The sequence below is a fragment of the Malaclemys terrapin genome, chromosome 14 (assembly GCF_027887155.1).
Source record: "Malaclemys terrapin pileata isolate rMalTer1 chromosome 14, rMalTer1.hap1, whole genome shotgun sequence".
In the NCBI taxonomy this organism is placed as follows: Eukaryota; Metazoa; Chordata; order Testudines; family Emydidae; genus Malaclemys; species Malaclemys terrapin.
In genome coordinates, this window is record NC_071518.1 from 39956010 (window position 1) to 39966246 (window position 10237).

The 10237-nt window shown below is 48.3% G+C and overlaps 1 non-coding gene across 1 annotated transcript; it reads left to right on the forward strand.

Moving 5' to 3' along the window:
- The first annotated feature begins 820 nt into the window (after positions 1-820).
- Positions 821-893, forward strand: TRNAR-CCU (transfer RNA arginine (anticodon CCU)). The gene has a single exon. It is a non-coding gene; the product is annotated as a tRNA-Arg (tRNA).
- The last annotated feature ends 9344 nt before the right edge of the window (positions 894-10237 follow it).

Here is a 10237-nt window from a genome sequence, read left to right on the forward strand (position 1 = left end):
CAATTAACAGCCGAACGCACTCACCCATGATGCCACATTGACACCTACCAGCAGCTGGTTTGCCAGGGCCACTGCCCAGCACCCTGCACCGCTTCTTGCCAGTGCCAGAGCTCGCAAGGCACTAGCCTGGAGCCAGGGCCACTAGCTGCTGCTTAAGATAAGACTGCAGCGTGGCACGGTGGAAGCATGCTGGGCCCGTAGCCCAATGGATCAAAACCCTGTTCTGCTCGCACTGGGCTCTTCTTCTTACACTGGGCCGTCAAGCACGGGGGCGGCTAGCGCAGCGCTAAGATCCTAAGGCAGGAGGCAGCTGACGCCAGCAGCCTGCTGGGGAGCTCCCAGAAATTGTTAAGGGACAGAGACTCCTCAATGCCCTTAGTAACAAGGGTTTGGGGTTCACCGAGGCCAGTAAGGGGGTCACTCTGTCTGCCCTATAATCCTGGGTGTCAGGTCGCTGTGCAGCTCTGAACTCAGCAGCCCACAGCCTCACCCTGGTTGTGCCCCACCTGGTTACTCCTCACAGGCTGACCGTACCCCCCCTTCCAGCCCCACATTCACCCCAATCGTCCTGCTGCCACCCAGAGGCACAGACATGGAGGTGCTGAAGGAGGGAGGTGTGACAGTAGGATGGGGGCGTCTCTAAAATGGCTGGCAGAAAGGGGATGCTTAGCTCTGTCAGCGACCTGCCCGGTTGCCTCGCTGACAGCGGATTCAGACATTTCTGTAAGGTGCATAAAGAGGGTATTTGGCTTCCAAGCTAATGTGAGGAATGTGCATTTGTGAGAGAGAATTTCCCTCCCTCCATTTGTTGCCCTGTGGTGCCCCAGTGGCCTAATGGATAAGGCACTGGCCTCCTAAGCCAGGGATTGTGGGTTCAAGTCCCACTTGGGGTAAAGAGCTACTTTCTTCCCATATATCGCAAAGAACCCTTGGCCTTATTTTCACCAAGAAAGCTGAGGGATGTTAGAACACAAAGTACTGGATCTTGGGAACAATTCCCCAGAAATGTCATCTTCCACACAACGAGAGCTTTCTAGACCCATCAGTAGCATAACAGTTAATAGTAGCGTTTGTCTGAGAATGGCGTGAAGGGGAGTGTTTACTCAGAAACATCAATGGGTGAATCAGCCGGAAAGAGCAAGGCCCTTCAGAGAGAGAATGGATCTATCTGGAGACAAAGCAGCCCCTGAGAATGAGCAAGGGTGTGAAAAGAAGAGGTTCAAATACACCTCTACCCTGATACAACACAAATTGGGATAGAACGCATTAAAGCAGCGCTTCGGTGGATGAAAGCAAGTTCAATATAACGCGGTTTCACCTATAATGCAGTAAGATTTTTTGGCTCCCGAGGACAGCGTTCTATCGGGGTAGAGGTGTATGCATTAGGTTGGTCTGGCAAATTTAAAGAAAATACCAATGCCCTTAGCAAGATGCAGACACTGTCTGTTTCTGACCTTTTCCTGGGAGTTCATTGAGAAATATTTTCCTTAATTATGTTATGGAATATAGGGTGGGCTATGAAGACACCATTCTTCCTGCTTTCCCCCTCTGAGACTATATGGCTACATGGCCTGGGGCCTGTGATAAATGAAAGGGGCGGGGGGGGGGAACTCCCTTTATTGACACCCAGCCAGCCAGTTAGCTACAAAATCCCTGCTAGTAGCTGTTCTCTACTTGCTTTACTGTAAAGGGTTGAAAAAGCCCACAGGTAAAAGGAAGGGAATGGGCACCTGACCAAAAGAGCCAATGGGAGGGCTAGAACTTTTTAAAATTGGGGGAAAAAATTCCCTTTGTCTGTCTGTGGTTGTTGTTCTCTGGAGAGAGGGGACAGGGCTGGAGTGATGCTGTAAAAAGCTTTAAACCAGGTATGAAAAATCATCAAATCATCCCTAGAACTACTCATTGAACCCCAGCTATGTAAGTAGATCAGGAATGTCTAGGAAGACGCAATTAGGTTTATCTCTTTTATTTCTTTCTGGCTTGTGGACTCCTCTGTGCTAGCCCAAGGTGCTTTTGTTTTTCTTGTAACCTTTAAGCTGGACCTCAAGAGAGATATCTTGATGCTTAATTCGTATGGTATTTTTTTTTCAAACCTAGCAAAAAGCCTAAGGTCCAATTGTATTTTCTTCTTTGTTGTTTTTAATAACATTTATTTTTTAAGAACAGGATTGGATTTTTGTGTTCTAAGAGGTTTGTGCACATATTGTTTAATTAGCTGGTGGCAATAGCAGATTTCCTTTGTTTTCTTTTTCAGCTCTTCCCCGGGGGGGAGGGGAAGGATTTGAGTGTACCCCACAGGGAGGAATTCCCAAGTGCGCCTTCCTGGGTCCAAAGGGGTTTTTTGCACTTGGGTGGTGGCAGCATCTACCCAGCCAAGGTCAGAGAAAAGCTGTAACCTTGCGAGTTTAATACAAGCCTGGAGTAGCCAGTATTAATTTTTAGAATCCTTGTGGGCCCCCACCTTCTGGACTTGAAGTGCCAGAGCGGGGAATCAGCTTTGATAGGGCCTAAGTGCACCTGCCAGTCAACTGCTGGAGAGAACAACAGCAACACAGACAAGAATGGCAGCAGGGCAGACAGGAGCTCCAGCAAGATGGTGGTACCAGATCTCACCAATGGGGAGGTGGCCACCCCAGCATGCACAAGGCTGAGCCAGCAAGTGTGGTGTGTGCTGCAGCATATCCCTACTCACTTTTGCAACTGCGTTGTTGTGTGGACACTCATATGTCTGGGTAATATCAGATCCCTGCATGGGCTCACAGAGCAGCTCAGCTCACTTGGCAGAGATTCCACAGACCCCCAGGAAGGGGAGGGCATGCATTCAGGCCCTGTAATGGGATTCACTCACCAGAGTGGTGCCTCCTGCTGTTTGTCTCAGGGATTAGGTGGCTCAGCCGGTGTTCCCTCTCCTGGTGGTGCCTCGTCCATCATCATCACCGCTTGCAGACCTGCCTCAATTCAAGTACTGCAGCTTCCTCTTTATGACTCGTGTCATGATCTATGCTCCTCCCTTCCAGTGCAACGGAAAGGCGGCGGGGGAGTATCTCCCAATCCAGCCTTTTCCCCAGTGGTCCTGTTGGTATCCTGTTGCTAAAGGACCTCCCCCCAGCCTAAGGGGAGGATCCACAGGTCCAAGATACCAAATAATTGCAGGGGACAACTAATGAGATAACAGGAACGGGAGTGAGGTCACAGGGCTAAACAATAAATGAAGGGAAGTGTTTGTTTTATTTGCTCAGTAATCCACTTTGATCAGTTTGCTAACCCTTATTAATCACTTAAAACCTATCCTTTGTAGTTAATAATCTTGTTTTGTTTATTAAAATCCAGTTTGTGGAATTAATAACTGGGGGGGGGGGGCAAAAAGCTGTGCATAACTTCCTCCACATTGAGGGAGGGGGCGATTTTCATGAGCTTACGCTGTACAGATCTCTGTGCAGCGCAAGAAAATACAATTTTGGGTTTGCTCACAAGAGGCGGTGTGCACTTGAGTGCGGGGCAATCCCCAATCTGATTCTTCCCAGGCAGAGCTAATCTCAGTGTCTGTGTCTTTCTGCCGCTGGGTGTGTCCCTACGTGTGTGTGTGTGCGCGTGCACGCGTGTGTGTGTGCGCACTGGAGGAGGCGTGAAGACCTGGCACAGCAGAACAGGGTGAGGGGCCCCAGGATGGTGGAACAGGCAGGTTCAGTGGGACCCCAGTACATCTGGTGGCACCCCGGAGCGGGGGGTAACCCGTCACAGGTGCTACCTCCCTGCAGCCCTCTAGGAACTCAGTCCTCTCCCGGCAGTAACAGACCCTTTTCTGCCCTGCGGCTCCCTTTGATGTGACCCTGCTGGGCTCTAATTGGTTGCTCCCTACGCAGCCTCCCTTGGCTGCTTTTAACCCCTTCCTTGCTAGTGTGGAGTGAACACCCCATTACAGGCCCCATTCCTGGACAGTTCAGATATTATAGATCTGTTGCCCTTGTAAAGTTAACTGAACAAGCAGGACTTGGTTCGAGGTGAAATCCTTCCCACATGATCCCAGCAACAAAGTTACCATGTTCACAAGTCATGACCTGCCCCTAAAGTCAAAGGGCTGGTTCTTTTGTCTTCTGAGGTACGAGAGAGAGAACTAGAGAGAGGTGACCTGGGGTGTTTTTGCCCCTCTCTTTTATAGTCCAGTCACCCTTTGAAGTGGATTCATCTAATGATTACCCCTCAAGCAATGTTTATTCAAAGAGTAAAGAAGGTGACATGGAGCCTTGTGGTGAAGGAGGTTCCATGCAGTGCTTGCCAAAATGTAAATCAATCTGCACCTGCTCCCCTTCCTGGCCAAAAACAGTCACTTGACAGGTCATTGCCAGTCAACTTTGATGACACCTGGCTGAAGGCATCAGCTGGTGCTTTGTGTTTGGGAAAAGCCATTCCCCCCTCCCCAAACTTGTCTGGTAAACGCATACTCCTTGGTTCAAGATAGGCCTGTTTAATCATTTGTGCCCAGGCAGGGTTGTGTGATTCTGAACATGTGCTAATTACACTGCTCTACAGCCAAAATGCTTCTGAAATAAATGTAGTCAAACTTTACTAATTCTGGGTCACTGAGAATGAAAATGATGCTTAAAATTGATTGGCTCTAGTTTTCAAGATATGCTGTTGGGTCAGTATATACGACCCTTGACTTGGGAATGGCGGAGGATAAGTGAGTTATAAAGGGAAAGGATCTCAATTTAAACCAGAAATGACTAAAATACATCTTTGATGGATCTATGAATAAATCTATGACTGGGTTTGGACAGTACTTGCTTTTTAGGCAAAACAATGAATGATGCAATCTGAAGCTGGTATTGCGTCATACATGATATGAATTGCATCATGTTATTCCTAGAAGCCATGGATGATGCAATCATAAGGAAGCGTACATCATTCTGCTGAACAAATTGCCCTATATCAGCTCTAGAAATCATACAGTGTCGTGCTCTCTTATTTGTCAGTGTTTGATTTTGCAAAGGGACACATTTCTGTTTAGCCAAAGTGAGCAGAGATGCCTCGTACTTGTGTGAACAGTGCAGATAACTTCGGCTATGTTTGTGGTGAAGTGACTTTTGCATCACAAAAACGCAGTATAACCACTATGGTTAAGAAAGCCTATCACCTTTATTTTGGCTGCCAAATTGGAGATCAGGACAAGAGGTGGGCCCCACACATATGCTGCAACACTTGTGCAACAAATCTTCGCCGGTGGTTGAACAGGAAAAGGAAATCTATGCCTTTTGCAGTGCCAATGATTTGGAGAGAGCCAACAGATCATACCAGCAATTGTTACTTCTGCATGGTGCCTCCAGTTGGGAAAGGTGTGTCAAAGAAGAAAAAGTGGACTGTGCATTATCCAAACATTCCATCAGCTATACGCCCAGTACCTCACGGAGAAGGACTGCCGGTTCCTGATGCACCAGAATCATTCTCATTTGAGTCAGACGAGGAAGAGGATGAAACTTCTGGTCCTGAACCATCAATGTCACAGGACCCACATTTTCTCCCATCCTCCTCCTCTGAACCACACCTCATAACACAAGGTGAACTGAATGACCTTGTCAGGGATTTGGAACTACCCAAGAGTAAGGCAGAGCTGTTGGGCTCCAGACTACAGCAGTGGAATCTCCTGGCAGGTGATGTTAGGGTTTCCATGTTCTGTGACCGTCAAAAGGATCTTGTCCCATTCTTCTTCATGGAAGGTCATCTTGTAGCCTGCAACAACATCGATGGTGTGATGGCAGCCCTCAACATCGTTCACGATCCAGATGAGTGGAGACTGTTCATTGATTCATAGAAGACGAGTCTTAAAGCTGTTTTACTGCATAATGGCAATGTTTTGCCATCAATTCCAGTTGGTCATGCAGTCCATATGAAGGAAACCTATGACAACATGAAACAACTTTTGAGGTGCATAAACTATGACCAACATCAGTGGCAGCTTTGTGGCGATTTGAAGGTTGTTGCTCTCTTGCTTGGTCTGCAGACTGGATACACAAAGTACTGCTGTTTTCTCTGCCAATGGGATAGTCATGCAAGAGATTCCCACTACATCAAGAAAGACTGGCCACTCCTACAGTCATTGGAGCCTGGGAGGAAAAGTGTTCAGCATCCACCACTTGTTGAATCAAGGAAGATTTTGTTACATCAAGCTGGGTCTGATGAAGAACTTTGTCAAGACCATTGACAAAACACAAGCAGCTTTCAAGTACCTCAGTGAAAAATTTCCAAGGTTAAATGAAGCTAAGATAAAGGAAGGTGTCTTTGTTGGTCCTCAGATTTGTGAACTTCTTCGAGATGATGCATTTGACCATGCACTGCGTGGCAAGGAAAAGACGGCATGGAAAGCCTTCCAGTTAGTGGCAATAAATTTTCTCGGAAACAACAAGGCAGACAACTACAGGTTGTTGGTGGAAAACCTCCTCAAGGCATACAAAAGCCTTGGTTGCAACATGTCACTAAAGATACATTTTTTGCACTCTCATCTAGATTTTTTTCCACCGAACTGCAGAGCAGTGAGCGACGAGCACGGCGAGCGATTTCAGCAGGACATTGCAACAATGGAGAAACGCTATCAGGGCAAATGGAACCCATCAATGCTTGCAGACTATTGCTGGACAGTGACAAGAGATGCTCCATTTAATGAATACAAGAGATAAGCCAAGAAGTGCCGAGTAGACACTGAATAGGACTAAACTATGTACATAATAGTTTTTTGCCTTTTGTTTCATAATAAATTTTATTTATATAACCCTTTGCTGATTTTTAAAATGTTACATAAACAGGACAGGTGAAATATTATCATGTAAAGCAACCATAAACACATGAAAAGACCTAGGTTTACAATTTATGATTAAAACTCTACTATCTACACAATATACATAGACATAAAATGTAAAAACTTAAATATCTTAGAAACAGTAGCCAATCAGTTGTTTTAATTGTCATATTTGAATTCAGCACATCAAAATACATAATAAATAGCACATTTTATCTCTGAAGCAGACGACTTCTCAAAAATTGTAGACCAGTGTAACAGCATAGAGGGGATTTCATAACTACATATAATGTTGCTACATACGTGTCAACATGATATTACTGACCAGAGAGCTGTTGGTTTTTAAATGATACTTCATGAGCCACACTGTGTTCAAGGATTATTACAATCGTGTGTAGGGTGTGAATAGAGGGGTGTTTCGGTCACTGTTATATGGCGGTGTTGCAGTTTATGCTCACTCCGCCCCTTTTGGGGGTGGACCAGGGTTGTGAGGGCACTGCAGTTGCAGTCTACCAGACTGTCCTTGAATTCAAGATTTAGGTGCACTAAATCCAGAGTCAACATGGTGGTCCTTGGGTTCAGGACAGCGTGGCCTAATGGCCTGAGTCATTATGGCCACCCTTTGGGCTGCAAGGCCTAATGGCCAGATCCGGGGGCTGCTTCCAAAGGGGGGTAGCGGCCGGAGTAAGGGGACCTGGGCCTACCTGACTCCACTGGGTCCCAGCCCAAGGCCCTCTCAGGTTGAGTGCGTTCGCCACCCAGCCAGCCGGGATCCTACCGCAACATGCTGACCTTACATAGGTATGAGATACCACTCACTCCACCTCCCTGGGCCACTTCCTACCTTGTTTCCTGAATCTGTCGTCCATCTGGCCCGTCGGGGTCTCCGAGTTCCCTGGCACTGGCAGCTCCATGGAACTTTGACTCCCACCAATTGACTGCAGGTAGCAGGTCTCCGGTCTGGTCCCTGGGATCTCAGGTTCCCACAGTCAGGGGCTGTAGCAGCTCCTAGCCTGGAGCCTCCACCAAGTGTGCTTCTTCCTCTGTGGCCACCCAGACTGAGCTGTTCTTCTTTATACTTACACAGCAGTTGGAGCATGCCCAGCAGAGTCTGAGGGGCGGGACTTCCTCCAGCTATAGTGTGGAATTAACCCTTTCTCGCCTAGTGCGGGATCTCCTTTCTCCTGGCACTGAGCCTTTAATGGTTCTTACACGTGCACGGTAGGCAAGAAGTAGGACTTTCTGCAAGGGTAATGAACAACCCGAAGGGCCTGGCTTCGTAGGGCACCCGTCGCACCAGCGCCTAAGATTTACCTGATGAGTCTCTCAGGGAAACCTTTCCCTTTTTTCCTGATTCTACTACAGGCTCCCTTCCTCCTGGGGAAAGAGATGAAGGGATGCTGGTAATATACCGGTCGACACGGACAGGGTAACCAGATCCATGAAGGGTCCCAACAAGCTCCCACATAATGTTACCAGATGCTCCAAAGTCACTGGGTAAGGAACCACTGGAAGTGTCTTCTCCCAAAATGTCACCCTTCTGCCAGGTGAAGCCAGCAGCATCAAGGGCCGGGTTCAGTATCTAGAGGTTCCTTCTCAACAATACAACACAAAACCGACCCTTGAGTGTAGTAAAACCTTTTAATAAAAGGAGGGAATTAACTCAGCATTAATTTGAGAAAACACCACAACTAGGGTTCATAAACACACACTGTGAGCAAAAGACCCACTCCTGAGTAAGTTGGGCAGTGTCAGGGCCCCGCTCTCAGCCATTCCAGCTATTAATGGGGGAAGCTCTAGTAATAGACACTATCCCAAAGTAGCACCAACACTTAGACCTAGTTATCAGTGATTTGAGCTCTTTATTGAGTCTAAAGGTGGAGATGGGAAATGAGGGTTACAGTGACTAGAACCCTTAAACCAGGCCCACTCCACTAGTTACAAGTACTTCTCCCCCACACTCTTTAACTCACTAAACTTTGGAACCGATGTCCCCTGCTTAGTACATGCCATTCAGTTCAGGTTGAGTCCCTCCATTGGGGTATGCCAGGTACAGTTCTGCTGCCCTCGGTTCACACAAGGATAACAACCCTTTAATACTCCTGCCCCAATAACAAGGAGACTGGGGATCCAACACCAGTCACAAGTGATCATTTGGGCAACTAATTCCATCATGCTGAGCACCTAGACAGGGTGGGTGTGTCCATGCAAATGAGATCAGCTTCTGAAGTCTTTTTCCACAGCTCACCACTAGATGTCAGGGGAGAGCTCATTCAGACTCTGCTGACCCTGGTAAAATACCGGTCAACACAGGCAGGGTAGCCTGATCCATGCAGGGTCCCAACAAGCTCCCACCAGATGCCCCAAAGTCACTGGCTAAGGAGCCGCTTGGCAAATCATGCCTCTGCATGCAAAATTCCAAGGGCAGAGGAGGCCAAGGCACAAGCCTCTAAGAGGTGACTGGCCTAACGCCTCGAGCTTGCCCAAGCTGATGCAGAAGTGCGTTCTGTCCCTACCCTCTGTCATTGGGGGGGCCTAGGCATAGGTCAGTGGTAGAAGGAAAACCGCCTTCCAGGACAGCAAGGGGAGCCGCAAAAAATGAGACACTGTTTCTCCCCAGTTTCGATGGGGGCCCTTTTGCGTGCCAGGCAAACGTGATAACCACTACAACACAGAAACTCTACTGAGCTCTTCTGCCATTCCCCTGAAATTCCACCCACTTGGGTGGCCCTTGCTCTGACACGCACAGATGGGCCAACCTTGAGAGAATGGCGGCCGCAGCGGCCAATAGCTGCCCTTCGATAGCTTAGCTGGTAGAGCGGAGGACAGCGAGATATCTCAGCAAGATATCCTTAGGAGGCTGGTTTGACTGTGGCTCGAAGGCGAGCTTCTTTTTCCACCCCTTCCTGAGGAAGAGCAAGAGAAGAAAGGAAGGGCATCTTGGCACAGCAGAGAGTCAGGCAACGTCCTTCCATGGAGGAACTGAAGATGAGGAATTCTCTCCAACTCAGAAGACATGGGGCACAGCTTTACCCTCACTCCAAAAACCTCCCAGTGACAAAGGGCCCTGCTAAAGCTCAGATCTTCAGGCTAATGCTCTCCCAACCGAGCTACTTCAGCAGCTGCTGAATGCCCACCAGGCCTGCCGCATCTCTCCTGGGGATGTTTTCGTCAGCCATAGCGCACAAGAAGGAAGCTATTGCAAGAGGCCCATCAAGGCAAGATTAGTTTTGCCTGCTTGACTTGCTTCTTTGCCCCATTCCTGCCTTAGTACCCGGGTTGACCTGGTGGCCGAAGGGGACTGCAGCCTGCTGGAGGCAGGGAAGAAGGTGGGCAGCAAGACCCAGGCAGCAAGAGGGTCCGGCTGCTTCCTGGCTGCTTGGCCCCAGGTGTGACAGGTTGGATCACAGAAACCCCCTTGGGAGCTGCCATACGATGTGCAAAGAC